This window comes from Adiantum capillus-veneris, chromosome 19, assembly GCF_014529385.1.
Source record: "Adiantum capillus-veneris isolate H3 chromosome 19, ASM1452938v2, whole genome shotgun sequence".
NCBI classification, from domain to species: Eukaryota; Viridiplantae; Streptophyta; class Polypodiopsida; order Polypodiales; family Pteridaceae; genus Adiantum; species Adiantum capillus-veneris.
Window position 1 is genome coordinate 3,358,541 of NC_140949.1, and position 13,079 is coordinate 3,371,619.

The following is a 13,079-nucleotide window of genomic DNA, read 5'->3' on the forward strand; positions in this document are numbered from 1 at the left end:
AACATGGTAGCCAACCTCTTAGAGGATGCCTATACTCCCTCCTTCAACTTACTTGATTTGGTTATGACTACTCTAGCCTTCAATTATGGCTTTTGGCCCTCCTTGGCTCACATTTGGTGATAGGAGAATTCATGGAGGATATGCACAAAGCCTAGCTATGTTAGAGGTTGTTTAATAGGGATATAATGCTTAGCTATGGTAGCTACAAGCAATAAAATTGGTTACGCCTAGACCTAACAAGGTCCCCTCTCCCAACATGCGGTAGCAAGCTAGGGTTATGGTGGCACCATCTCTACTTACATAAGTTGCATAGAAGAGCCTTGGAAAAGAGAAGATAAGCTTGCATTAAGACCAAGAAGAACAAGAATGAGGTCAAGGAGATTCCCTAAGAGCATATGTGGTGTGGGGAGAGAGGGACACATTTTGACAACACTAGTCACATTCACATATCAACCTAACACCTAAGGAATGTGTGTGTGTGTGTGTGTGTGAGAGAGAGAGAGAGAGAGAGAGAGAGATGCAAGTTTTGTAGCGTGCAAAATATTCCTTTCATAGGCAATTTCCTAATTGATATTTCTCTTTTCATCTCCTCTCTTTTACTTTCTTTGACTTTTCATATCCTTCAAAGACTTTTTACATTTAGTCTCTTTTACGCTCTTGACTTTCCATCTCCTTGAGTCCATCTATCTTCCTGATGAGACTTTATACTTTCCAAAGTATTTTTCTTGTAAAGTTTCAAATAGTTTCTCCATTCAAGAATCTATATGTATATTAAAAAGAGAGAGTCCATCTCCATGTGGCTTTAAATGCTTGCAGTCACGAGATGTCCCTCTGCCTTCTATTTCCTTGCCAGTCTACATGGCACACTATGTTCGCACCTACGTGGTAGCAAACTGTCGCACACAACACAAGCACCTACTTGACTTGTGAGCGTGGGTATATCATGCAATTTTCCTTGATCTGTAGACACAGGTACGGCACACAAGGGAAGTCCTTGCCTCTGCCTTGACCAATGCATATAAGTTTTTGATATATGGGCACTTACTCTTGAATCCCAGATATAGAACTCCTCCCCTTGTGGGTGCCTCCTACCAGCACTCGCCTCCCACCATTCACGTTGCAACCCTCGGTGGTACTACCATCTAGCACGCAATGCTCCTTTAATGATGATCTCCGACTCACATAACCACTGTCTGTCGCATTCCGTGGTCTCTTCATGACCCCACCCTATTGATTGCACACGTGTCATCCCTTGTTGTCACAAACCGTCTGTTGTGGTAGAACAAGCTGCCAAGCTCCTGTTGCTTCCGACAACATCCTTCCATGGGGTCACGGTCTCAAATTTGCCGTCGTTATCACCCTCAACAAATTAGGTAAGGCTGCAAGTAGCTAGGCGAAGACAATATCCAGGAATGGGCAGTGCAGCCGGATCAACTCTGTACCATCGAAAGCCATGCCCTCTGTGTATATTGCCTACGTGGTCATGCCATGGTCACATGATGGACAACCAACCACTCATGACACAATCATACTGGAAAATTATCACCTCCTCTAGTGGCCAACCAACTCTCTCACATATCAAACAACTATAGGCATCACTATCCTTTGACTAGAGGGTGTGATTCCTTGAGTAAAGGGCTTGCAATTCTTGAGCTACAGGCTAGGCTTGATTTTAATCAACCCCATGCCTCCTCTAGAGCATGCACTTATACTTGATGCTTGCTCTCTTAAACCTTCATCCTCCCCTTGCAAATGTCATGCCGGCTCTCTCTTGAAGATCACTCCCTATGACACCTCATCGGAGGGGTTGATTATCCAGCCTCTTCTCTCTTCCTCCCTCTTTGTGTAGTACACCTCCTCTCCCCCATCTGCTGGTTGGTGCTCGATCCTCCTCTAGTGATTCCATTTGTTGTTGATCACTACTAATGGATCTATTGCTAGAGTGTCAACCAGCTTGTTGCTACAGGCAATAGTAGCGTTTCTCTTCCCAATGCTGCTACATGCAACGTCAGCCTTTATCTTCCCTCCACCCTCCATCACCACCTTCTGAAGGGAAAATAAATGCATGCATGGCTCAATTGTCTCTTAAAGAAAAGCTCATGTTGAATGTAGCAACATATTGGCCTCATGGACAACTTTTGTGAGGGCAATGCCAAGGATCCCCGACTGCACCATCTCCAAATGGATACACCATGATTCTTGGCATCCCTCCCGCTTGAGACTGACACCAAGACATGACTCCTGCTCTTTGATACCAACTCAAGGAGGTGATAACGGTCACTTTTTCTCCTATGGAATCCTTAATCCCAAAATATATTTCCTTGTCGATTCAAAACTTTCCAAACAAAGCCATCATACTAAATTTGAACTCTATCTTCTAGGGTCAACTGGTGAGAGTTCTCCAATTCACCCTTGGTTCAAGGTCATTGACGTTTTTTTCTCGGTTATGATTGAACACAGCCGTTAGTGCGTTCCTCTGAGATGAGTGTATTTACTAACTATACGAGTCCCTCATTTCCAAGTTTGATCCTCACTCCGTATATCAGAATCCATTTCCCCGTTCTTGACTTAATTTAATGGACAACATAAACTTGGATCCAACTTTTTGACCAACAAATTAACCCTCCGGAATCCACCCTCCCTCCGAACCGTTTGGTAAATGCAACCTCCCAAGGTAATTCTATGATACTAGAAAATAGTATTCCAAAACATGTTGAACCAAGAATACATTTCAAACATTTGAAAGCAGCATGAAAATTGTTGCATACCCTTGCAAGCATACTTGAACAGGTCGTTCCGACCTTTTTCCTTATTTGAATGTGTTATTTCTTTTTTTCTTTAGCATATTAAAGTTATCTAGTTATCTTTCAAGCAATCACATATACTTCTCCAAGCATATCTTATCCTCATCCCCCAGGATTCGGGTATCCTATCTCTTCCGCCACGTGTTGAGGTGAGGCCTTTACATAGCTTCCAATTCTTATTTTTTTCCATGTTGACTGGGAAAGGTTTACAATTAATCTACCATAAGTGTCTTTTAAATAAATGTTCCGAGAAGTAAAGGAAAGGTCTGGCTGATGAGAACAATTGCGGGATAGCTTATATAGGTTCTTAGCCTTTCCAAGGTTCCTTTCTACCAATCAATTAGAACAGTTTCATAATTAAATCACAACTTCCTCCCTTATCTGATCCCACTTTGGGTCCATTTTTCTTTCTCCATTTCCTTCGGCATCAGACGTACCCGGACTAGGTCAATTTCTACATGTATCCATGGGTCTCATCACTCGGTCGGGACACACTCCCATCCAATCCCAATTCTAGGACATTGAATGAATCCGAGCTCAAAATAAAACCAATCCAAAAGGGACCATCCCCCGTTGCATCCCATAGGTAAACACCTTCATCCGTCTTTTTCCAAACATGTAAGACAAATTACACACTTAAAACTTCTATGTTATGCTAGGGCTATCCACGTCAAATCTTCTTTGTAAAGTCTTTAGTCCTAGTTGAAATTTAGAGTGATTTCTTTGAGTTATAATCCCTTAGTTCCTATTTTCTTTTAATGTCTACTCAAACAAAACCTTAAGAAATACAACAAGGCTCTTGGGAGTTTAAGGTTTTGTCTCGATGTAAGTTTCGAGTTAACCCCGTCTTGGATAATTCTCATTTGATTTGTTTGCACCATTTGCTATCCATGGGCCATCTCCATGGAAGTGATGGGAGTTTTATGTTCAAGCAACATGGTCATCACTTTTGTGAAAATATCCCCTTACTCCCCCCTCCCCATGTCGCAATTGCAAAAAAAAATTGAAGAATAAAAAGTTGAAAAGAACAATGTATATTCTTTTTATGATGATCCTTTCTTTAGATTGGGTCGTGAATTGCAAACATAGAACTTTAAACTGCACCAACTTGCAATCGAAAACTTTTTTTGAGTGATTATGCAAGAGTCAATTCTTGATTGTGTAAGAGTAAAACCACTCAATGAATGATAGTATAAAAGTAAAATGCAAAGTTTCTAAGAGTGGGTATGCTAGTGTAGTAAAAATGCTCACGAAATTGAGTATGAACGGTTAACAAATCCTTCTTTGAGATGGGATTTATGCATACCTGGCTACTGTGAAGAGGATTAATTTTGTAGCTAGGAGTGGTTTAAGGATTTGGGATTTTCCAAGTGACAAGAGGGAAGGGAAGACAAACCCTACTTGGAAGGGAGATCCTCTTTCAAAGAAAACTCCTTTAGCTATAATAAAAGTTTCCTTCCAAAACTCAACTCCCTCTCGAGAGAATTAGATATAAATTTAAGCATGTCACTAAAACTTTAGTACACACATAATTTATGCAAAATCAAGAAAAATTTGTGAGCCTTTCATGAAAGAATTTCATTTGGAGAAATTATAATTTCTCTTTTGGAAAATAAGGTTAGCTCCAAAAACAATTCCATTACTTAGTTTCCTTTGAATTATGGCATTTACCTTTATAAGAGTAATTTAGGTAAGAGAATAAAAGTAACTTAAAAATCAATAAAAAGGTTTATGCGAGAGATTAAGGGATAACTAGTGATATTAGTCACCATTCATCATGCAAACTATTTAGGTAGATATTATGCATATCTTTATATGAGTAATTCAGGTAAGAGAATAAAAGTAACTTCAAAATCAATAAAAAGGTTTATGCAAGAGATTAAGGGATAATTAGGGATATTAGTAGTCACCATTCATCATGCATACTATTTAGGTAAATATGATCTCCAATCACCTATGGTTAAAGAGAGTGCTTTCTACTCTCTCTATGTCATATTAGTCTGATAATCTAAAGAACTTGAAATAACATCATGGTTAGTTGTTAGCAACGTGGTTAGTTATTATTAGTAATGAACCATGATTAGAAAGAAAAACAAAAAATTAAGAAGTTGTTTTCTTTCCAAGCAAACAAGGGAAAGGCTTTCTTATGGAAATATAAGATCTAAAGCATAAATTTAAGAAAGCATGAAAGGTAAATCTCTTTCAAGCAAGTGTAATAGCATTGATAAAACAAGAAAACTTTATCTTAGTGTGTGTATGGTATAGTCTTCTCCTTGCTTTGAACGTAGTCATCTTTCTCTCTCTTCACCTTCTCTTGAAGACCATCAATTTCGCTACTTGGGTTGAGAGAAAGGAATGACATAAACGAGATTTAAGCTATGGAAAGCTTGAGGTAGAAGAGAGGATATGGAGAGTGTAATGTGAAGAAGAAGATCAATTTTTAACAAACTTGATTAAAGGTTTTGGCCATGGCTTCTCTTGGAAAGGGGTGTGCGTGAAAGAGGCTTGGATATGGCTTTCTCAAGCTTACTCTCAAGTTTGCACCTTGAGAAAATGAAGGAGAGAAGTGTAAAATGAGAAGAGAATCCCTCTTTTTATGCACATTTTAGACAAGTGCCTTCACTTATCTTAATAGCTTATCTTCTTTAATGATAAGTTATTTCTACTTATCTTGCTTTTCAAACTTCTTGAACAAGCTAGTTACTCACCTCATCCTTATCCTTATTTTCTCTTTCTTTTTCTTTTCCTTTTTTCTTATCTTTTTCTTTATGCTAATTTTATGAAAATGAAAGCTAATTTTTCATGCATTGGTTATGCTCATGTTCCCATGGTATAAGCCAAAAGTGACTTGTGGGTAAGCTTTGGAGCTTGGATTTAGTCCGAATTTACTCCAAATATTTTTTATTTTCTATTTTTCATAAAAGTCGATGGCTTAGATGTAAGGGCTAGTAGGAGGTCCTTACACCTTTCATGGCATGTAGACCCTCTGTAACAGCGACATGGGCTACTCAATTACTGGATGTATCACTAGCTCAAGAGTAAGGGCTAGTAGGAGGTCCTTACACCTTTCATGGCATGTAGACCCCTTTGTAACAACGACAGGGGCTACTCAATTACTGGATGTATCACTAGCTCAACAATGCATATCCAGGCAACTGAGGCATGCATATGGATGTCAGCTCGCAAGTGATGGCACCACCAGAAGGGATCGCCCATATAAATTCCACCTCTAAATCTTTCCTACACATTTCAAAGATTCTCTTTGGACAATAAAAAATGATTTAATTAGCGTTTTCACTTTGCCTGATGGTGTAGTAGGTTGGTTGGAAAACTTGAGTTTACTATAGGGTAAAGGGGGCAATATAAGGCCAGTTAAAACATAGGGGCCAATAGAGGGACATTCAATTTGAAAGATATGGATTAAATGATAGGATTGATAGTTTTTAATGAAATTGATATGGAAATATAGATCATATCAAGTGCTTGCCATTTCAATCATAATTCCCATCTATTTAGGTAATATTTTCCATTTAATTTAAAGGTGGCCTTGTTTTGGACCCCGGTTCGTTATTGGCCCCTCTACCCTAGTGTGAAATTACACCTTTATGTAACAATATACATGTCAAGATTAAGACCCTACCCCAAAAATGTGGAGGGGCTTTAGTATACAAATTTTCAAATTTACATTTGACGGTTTTTGAAGTATTTACAAAAAAGTTTGTTCCCAACCGTGTCATCCTACACCGCCACCGAAGGCTGGAGCTAGGGTTGTATAAAGATAATGATTGCAAGGAATAACAAGCCATCATTGATAAATCAGACCTTGACAAATTGTAGAGTGTGAGGGAGAACCAACACAAAAGGTTCTTACGTCAAACTAATTGGACGACTGTATCTATCATCGGTGTAAGAAATCTCCTAATTGATTTGGGTATGTTTCAAAAAAATTGATTAAATTAGTATTTCCTTTTATTGCTAGAGGTTCTTTAAATAGTACTCGAGGAAATGGCAACCCCTACATGGGAGATATAGAGCACGAAGGCCATTCTTAAGATATTTATGGGGTATTTATAGAGAATTTTTTTTTGTGAGTTTTCCATGATTACGAGCTTGCGTAACTTGCCATGACGGATCTCACTCACTCTTATAAACGAGCCGCTATATGGCCATTAACACACTCACTTATTAACAGAGTCAATTTACCACCATGCCCTTTCAAGTGACTGTGTTAATGACCAAGAAGCGGCTCGTTGATAAGAGCGAGCAAGACCCGCCGTGCACCGTAGGAGGATCGTGCAAGCTTGTGATCTCCAATTAAAATAAATTGGAGGCATCTACTCACTAAGTAAATTTATTATTTATTTAAATTACTTCTGTCGATTTCTTTTAAAAAGACCCATCACCTCTAAGATTCTACCCTCTTCCCTCAACCAAAAAAACCTATTGTATCTAGAATTCTATCCTCTCTCTAAAACAAAAAACTGTAAGACTATACCCTGACACCATTCTCTAGGTGCTTCACACCCGCTACATCTTTGTGTCCTCTCTCTCTCTCTCTCTCTCTCTCTCTCTCTCTCTCTCTCTCTCTCTCTCTCTCTCTCTCTCTCTCTCTCTCTCTCTCTCTCTCTCTCTCTCTCTCTCTCTCTCTCGCGTCTCTTTGGAGACATGAATGATCGCACAAATACGTTACAACACAACACACAACAAGACGACATGCCGCATGACTCAAGAAGAATGGATGGCTCATACATGTATAATTGAAGTTGTAATGATGCAAAAGAATTGGATCACTATGGAAAGTCACTTCTATATATGTGTAATAGTACCGGAATGCTCATTGCAAATGGTGTATCTTTATGGCAAGGCACCAATGACTTTACATGTAGAAAGCACAATGGTGATAGCGTGATTGACTATAGGTTGTTTTTGGAAGCCACTCTAGAATGCATATAAAGCTTTACACTTGGTGAATGGAATCCGGGATCATAGGATGTTATGTATTGACCTCAAGTGTGGTAAAAGACGCGAGCATGTAGCCCCCAATCATGATGTGAATCATTCGTACCTGCGTCTATACTTCAAACAAGCACTTATATATGCTGATATGGTGGATGAAATGTTAAGCATGACAAAGAATCAAGAGAGTCCAACATTAGAATGCAAGTGGAAAGTTTTCAAAGAAGTAATTTTCTCTTGTACGAAGGAATTATTTTTGGTGAAACACATGTCTTGCAAAAGGTCTAAGAAGGGTAACACCAAGAAGAAATAGTTTGACGTGGAATGTAGTCAAACCGCGAAAACACTTGTTAAGTTTGGATGCAAGCAAAGACAAAGAAGTTTACTTGGAACGTTCACACACATACAAAGCACTTGTTCAAAAAAAGAAAAGAAGATGGGAAGTCAAAAAACAACTTCTTTTAGCGCAAGAGAAAGCACATATGCATGTGGCAAGTTTTGGCAAAATCTAAAAGGTAAGCGTGTTGAGAGCTTTGGTGACTTGACTCTTGAGGATATGTATATGCATTGCAAGAACCTCTATGAGCAACCCAATGTTGATAAGATGGAGTGTTGTAGCTACCTTCCGTTTATGCCTCCCTTCTTTACTATTGAAGATGTATGCCGTACGCTTGAGAAACTTGCTACTCGCAAGGCAAGGAATCTTCAAGGTGTCAAGGTTGAAATGATTAATGGACAAGCAAGAAAACATGTTATTGGATACGCGATATGTTTAACCTTGCACTTCAGCATGGCATGCCTCATGATTGGAGTGCAAATTGGATCAAACTTTTACAAAAAGGAGGAGATGTAAACAATGTGTGTGTGTGGGGTGGTAGCATCGGAAAGTCTACTTGGAAAGAGTTTGAGAATGTCCAAAAGCATTTTCTCACCAACTTTCTCCAAATCAAGACACAAATACCCTACATGCTCTTACTTCTTGAGTCCGAAGCCCTTCCCATTGAGGTCTTGGACATGCAAAGGGTTGCGGAGCACATGCTTAAGACATAACATAGCCCTTTGTATCGACTTTCTAGAATCGCATATGAAGCAAGTCAATAGGTCAAAACGACATGCAAGAGCAAAGCACTAAGGTCGAGATGGATGCTTGACATCAAGAAATGGTTTGGAAGATGAGATGCATGTCACTTGGTCAAGGATGCATCGATCCACTTCCAAATTGATGAGGCCTTCTTACAACGCCAATGTATCACGACTTTGGAGAAATCCGGAGGTTCTCACTTCAGCCATTACATTACACACGTTGCCCCAAACTACAAATCTCCCTTCTTCTCCGAACGAGGTAACCGAACCCATTCCTACATCCTTGAGTCCATCCCGTTGAGTGTGATCCGCACCATTGCCTCCATTCGTCTTAGCTCCCATTCTCTACATTGTGAGACAGGACCGTGGGGCACTGGCGAGGAGTCTCATCGAGTTTGCACCTTATGTCCTCGTCAAGTGTGAAACAGTGAGTACCACACACTACTTGAGTGCTCTTCTTTTGACCACATTAGGTCTTCTTTTTCCCATATATTCAGCCATGAGCTCTCCCTACGTACCTTCCTCTCCCAGCCACAACGTGGACTCTCTATTGCAACGCTCATTTCAGCCATTTTTTTAGCATTGAGAGTCACTTATGACCTCCACTCACACCACGTGACATGTTCATTTGGTCACATAGGTCATATTTGACCTCCGAGGACGATAATAGAACTCTCTCTCTCTCTCTCTCTCTCTCTCTCTCTCTCTCTCTCTCTCTAATTTCACCTTCCCTCTAGGTCTCTCCATTTCTCGCCCTCCCCCAATAGAATACCTTTCTCCAACAACTCCTAACCAACAATCTCCTTGTGAAATTTATCCACATTAACATCTTCCATGAGACCATAGACCTTCAAATCGCAAAAGCATATGCAAAAAGAACTTTCCCTTGTATCTGGTGAGACCAACACATAACTTCATTTGTTGGGTTGCACATAATGTTGTGTAGAGAGAGAGAGAGAGAGAGAGAGAGAGAGGGAGAAAGAGAGAGAGAGAGAGAGAGAGAGAGAGAGACGTTGTGGACTACACATGACACACACACACACACACACAGATGGCATTGTGGACCACCATGCAGCCTAAACAGAAAGAGAGGGGGGTGTGGAAACACCACAGACTACAATCGCTTACAAGTCAGAGAGAGAGAGAGAGAGAGAGAGAGAGAGAGAAAATTTCACGAAGATTCACCCAAATGTCCCTTTTTACAAAAATGTGCCTACTACTCGCAACAAAACTACATAGAGAAAGCAACAAGGTAAATAATGGCATGGGCATTCAAAAAATAAGAGAAACTCACATGGCTCATGGAATGTTTGAGAGAACCTTTGGATCGAGGCTTGCCAAAAACATTTTTCCTAATCAGAAGAAATACTTAAAAACTCTTCCGATTTATAGGTCAAAATTTGAAGCACTTGCCGTATTTACACTAAATGTTGTAAGAGTTTGGCAATATCTTTGAGCAAGCTAGAAATCTAGCCTGAAGTTTGCAATTACTCTAAACCCCTGTTTGTTTCGATCACTCCCTTGAATGCTATACCAGAAAAAAAAATTCATTTCATTAGTCGAGAGATAGATAGATAGATTGAACTATCGTCCACGGAGGTCATATATGACCTATGGGACCAAAAACACCGCATTATAACAATTCATTCTCAATGCGGCCTGATACATATCAGTTAAGGATCGAGGGTCCATCAAGAGGGTAGAGTAGGAAAAAAGAGAGAACAAAAACCTAAGGGTCGACTGAGAGGAGATCTGGTTTGGGATTTTGAAATTCTTAGATGATCGCTTTGCCACCTCGCTAGACTACCCATTTGCCTTGCTTACGCGCTTCATGCATCTTCTTGATCTCGCTCGCTTTACTCTTGAGTTGGTTCACGGTCAATTCTTCTGCAATCCAAAGCTTGGTTCCTTTGAGAAGGCGGGATTGACATAGAAGCTTCACCCGTCCCTCTTTGTTCTTTGAAAGTAAGGAAACAATGCTCGGGGCGCACATGACGATGTGTATCATTGATCCAAGCGACAGTCTCTGGCTTGATGTTGACTGGCTCAATAATGTTGTTGAGTTTGATGATTGCCTCTTCAAGGGTGTTCTCAATAGTGCACCATTGCGGGGGGAGCCCACTGATGTGGACCTTGCGGGCATCTTCTTGAAATTTTTGTGTGTATGAATGAGAGAGAGAGAGAGAGAGAGAGAGAATGTTACTTGAATTAAGGAGCTCAAAAGAGGAAGTTGGAGCAAGTGGTGCGGAAGAAGTCGAGGACGCCAGAGAAGCCGAGCTGGCGGTGCGCAAGGTCGAATTCCAAGAGGCTGCCTTGCTGTTGGAAGGAGCCCAGAAGAGAGGCCTGCCGCACGCCTGCATCCAGAAAGGCCCAGCACGACACGCTCTCCGACACGGACACCATGGAATTGAACCCGAACACGGACCATCCTGTCACTCCTCCTCCATCTCCATCGCTGGCTACCAGCCCAAGCTCCATGGGCGGTACCGCCGGCCCCACCCTCGAAAACCCAATCGTGCTCGCGTTGAAACATGTATCCCACTGCCCTCGGCCCCCTACCCCCTGCATCCCCCTCGCCGCCGCCTTCGCCCTGAACACTGCCCTCATCCTCACATACACGCTCCTTCTCAGCTTCGTAAAAGGCTCCACACTGCTTACCTGCAGCTTCAATGGAGACCTTAGACTCACCACGGCCTCTCCTTCTATGCTCACATTTTTCAGCCCCACTGACAGCACACCGCTTCTCTCATCCACACCCAGCTTTGCCTTGGCCAGAAATCCCGAAATGTTCATTAACACAGGCGATGTTGTGAAGATGTAGCTGATGTCATCTCCTAAGAAAAGAGGGGTAGGCCTGCTTGTCGAGCTTCGTGGCAAGCAGTAAGCAAATTTGGTCACTCCCAACTGTGCAGGCAACCCGCGCTTGCTGGCCGTGAGGCTTGCAACGCCTGAAAACCCGAACCTCAGAGCTGATTTCGCATCTGTGCATGCCAGAGTTACCTTGGGGACCGCTGCGAAAGCTCCTTGTGAGCTGCCATTTGTGGTATGCAGAGAGAATGTGTCTTGCGCAAGGCGCCCTGTAAGAGTTGTATGGGGCTTCAGAACTTAATAGCAAGGCTTCCTGCCGCATGCCAGGTATCGAAAAGACGAAGATTTGCGTGGATCGAAGGAGGCTGTGGCAGGGCCGCACGTAACCCAGGAATGGGATATGGCGTCCGTGGAGATGAGGAGCTTTTGGGGCTGCGGGGGCGTGCCGATGCTCAGATTGGAGGCAGAGTAAAGGGGCGACAATGCAGAACCGGATGAGGTGATTTGGGCGACAAAAGCTCGTGCCCTGGCTATGGCGATGAAGTTGATGACGAACAGCAGAAAGACATAGAAGTGCTGGGAAGATGACCCTGCCATTTTTTTGATTGGCTATCAACACTCAACTACAGATTCTCGTCGCAAAATGCTTCTGAAGTACACATAGATAACTTGACTTTTAAGTCACATTTTTGTCAACGTCTCAAAATGTGGATCACCTTCGACTTTAAACAACTTACAGCCCCGTCCCATCCAGCATTCAGAGGGGCTTAGCATTTGGAGGGGCTTAACACTCTATAAACTTTCAGGGTCCTTATAGTAGCCTAACACACTCCCTCTAACCTCTTTCGAAAGTGACCCCAAAAGAGAAATTTTGTAGCACATGAAGGGACAAACTAGTTATCGTGTGTCATGAGAGGTTGGCGGTAAGAAATTTGTGGCAGGTTGCAAGCAAGGAGGAAAAGTGAAACGCTGAAACATGGACACCACCATTGCCCTTTTTCACCTCCACAAGCGAGTATTGAGCTTGAAAATTGAAATTAGAAATCTTCTCTTTTTAAAGATAAGCTCTCTCTCTCTATTTATTTATTTATTTATTTATTTATAAGCATGGTAAGGTGGACTGAAAAGTATTGTTACGACATAGGTTTGTAATGGAAATGGCCTATGAACTTTGAGAGTAGCGAAATTAAAAAAATTAAAGAAAGCACTTTTGTGAGATTACTTTGAGAGCATAGAGGGTGAACTTAATTGATGGTAACAACATAAACATAGTACTTAGTTAACTTGGCATGAACAATACTTTTGCAAGAGAGAGAGTTTAGATAACATGACAACACTTGAGGATCGGATTTATGTGGAGCCGGTCCCCCCTCCAATAGGCATTTGTATTATAGATTCTCCCATCAAGAGAGACTTGGTGCAATACAA

At 41.4% G+C, this 13,079-nt stretch overlaps 1 pseudogene; it reads right to left on the minus strand.

Annotated features, from left to right (window-relative positions):
- Nucleotides 1-11,060: 11,060 nt before the first annotated feature.
- On the minus strand, nucleotides 11,061-12,796 carry LOC147433471 (putative aspartic proteinase GIP2; annotated as a pseudogene).
- Between the last annotated feature and the right edge of the window lie 283 nt (nucleotides 12,797-13,079).